Source organism: Octopus bimaculoides, chromosome 21, assembly GCF_001194135.2.
Source record: "Octopus bimaculoides isolate UCB-OBI-ISO-001 chromosome 21, ASM119413v2, whole genome shotgun sequence".
NCBI classification, from domain to species: domain Eukaryota; kingdom Metazoa; phylum Mollusca; class Cephalopoda; order Octopoda; family Octopodidae; genus Octopus; species Octopus bimaculoides.
This window is the reverse complement of record NC_069001.1, coordinates 27,071,182-27,073,677: the sequence shown is the minus strand read 5'-3', so window position 1 is coordinate 27,073,677 and position 2,496 is coordinate 27,071,182. Positions and strand designations below refer to the sequence as shown.

The following is a 2,496-nucleotide window of genomic DNA, read 5'->3' as shown; positions in this document are numbered from 1 at the left end:
ATATATATACACACACACATACACACACACATATATATATACACACACACACACACATACATATATATACACACACACACATATATATATATATATACACACACACACACACACACACATATATATATATATACACACACATATATATATATATACCAGATCCAAGAATACGCGGCTTAAGGTCAAGTAATGAGGGTAAAGATTTATTGAAAAATAATCAACATCCCTAATATCACGGGAGTCCCATCGAGTTTGCAAGTGTGGGATCTCCAGTGCATAACATTGATTGTACGTGAGCGGCAGAAATATACATATATATATATATATATATATATATATATATATATATACTCTTTTATGTATATATGCATATACTCTTTTACACGTTTCAGTTATTTGACACTGACCATGCTGGAACAGCGTCTTTATTCGAACGAATCGCCCCTCCCACTCAGGACGTATTCTTCGTAAGCCTAGTATTTATTCCATCGTACTCTTTTGCCGAACAGCTAGAGTTCGGGTACATAAACACACCAACATCAGTGGGTGGGGGTAACAAACAGTGGAACTCAGCTAGAAGGTTAAAAATGTGTGCGCATGCACAGCGGAATTTAAGGTCAATTTGTGCCAAGCGGCTTTACTCCGCCTGCTTTAGCTTCGTTACTATGGCAACAGTCGGATACTTATTGATCACTCAATTGGTGGTTGGTGCCGTTGTTAGAAGAGAGTGATAATTAGAATAATTTGAGGAAGAAAAGGATGGGGGAGGAGTGGAAGAAACTGAAGAGGGTGAAACGAAAAAGGAAGGACGAAGAAATTATTGGTAAACCCATGGATTTTGAAGTTCCTTGCCATAAGTGTTACGATACCTTTGCATTTGACAGTCTGTGCAAAGATTGTAACAGCGACCCAAAGTTAGGAAAGGCCAAAGCGTGAAACTATGTTCATGAATACTACGGATATATGAGGGTGTATTTACGCTACGAGATACAGGATGTATTAAACAGCTAATTGGATGCTATTGAAACTGGGCGAGAAAATATTGCAACCTGCAGTTAGATACTTTATATGAATTCACATGAGACAAGTAACATAGCTACGCATGCACATACATACAAGTACGGAGAATATATTACGAGTACTATGATAAATATGCACACATATATGCCTATATATGCACAAAGCTGCATATATGTGCATATATATGCACATATATATGCATATATATATATATATATAAATGCCGATATATATATACAACATATATATATATATATATTTATATATAAACCCATATACGTGTGGTGTGTATATGTGTCTGTTTGTGTATACACACATATACACACACAAATGGATCGATGGTTCTTCATCGTTTTAACAATGAGTACTGAAAAGTTCATTTGTTTATGAATTTATGTGGAAATGGCTGAGCATTTCACAACGTGTATATGCTTGTCAGTCTGTGACAAGGCTGTTCATTTGAATAACGAGAATAATCCCTTCGACAGTATTCCGTAGTTTCCAACTAAATATCTTCTCTCATGAAATAGGAGTCGGCACAAGGTTTTAGACAATGATACCTATCCATGTCCGCATGCTACGTGATCGCGTCTGCAGTTTCCTGCTCAACAGCCTGAACAAATCATTTGTTAAGAGTGATCAAATGGCTGTGCTCTACAATTAGTTCACTCTCTCCATCAAATTGACGTTGCCTGAACAGATGCAATGATGTACCACACGTCGTGCATCGACATGATAGCAGTGCAAACATGAGATGAAGTATTTTGCTCAAGAACACGACGCACTATCCGGTTCAGGAAATGAAACCACGATCTCAAGATCTTGAGTTCAACACTCTACGCAGTTGGCAATTCACATTCATATCTAGAGAAGAACTATGCCTGGAAAGAAGCAACTTATAAGCGTCATTTGTCCTAGCAGGACTGCCGTTAGCCATGAATCAGTTTGATTAAGACGGTTGTGGTACGGCTTGAACGTAAATGATTTTGTTGCATATTACATTATGCAACCATATATACAGTAAGTTGAAGAAATATAGGATCGTTAAAGCACGAATGGCTTTCATCACACAGCTACACTATCAAAGATAGCCTGAAGTTAAACGAAAACAAGAAAGGAAACACTATTATGGATTTGAACGTAAATAGCACGGTTAATTATTGTACAATGTCATAACCCCACGACTATTTCGATTCTAAGATATTTCTTTCTCGTAGTCGTCTGCAGACATTTCCTAGCGATGATTTCACAAGAATTGTATTTCGGAGTGATTTTGTTTCACTAATGCTGTACAATCGGTGTAGTTTATAGATAAAGTAGACAGTAAAATGTCTAATAAATGTACATTTGATATTTGATTAACGTTGTGAATTGGATGCTGTAGAAGGAAAATAAGATTATGGCATAAGTATATTATCTCACACACACACACACATATATATATATATATATATATATATATATATATATATATAT

General features: G+C 36.0%; 1 protein-coding gene across 1 annotated transcript in view; it reads right to left on the bottom strand.

Moving 5' to 3' along the window:
• The window catches only part of LOC106876161 (glutamate receptor ionotropic, kainate 1-like), a 43,258-nt gene that overhangs the window by 1,094 nt on the left and 39,668 nt on the right, over positions 1 to 2,496 (bottom strand). The gene's annotated exons all lie outside the window — the stretch shown is intronic.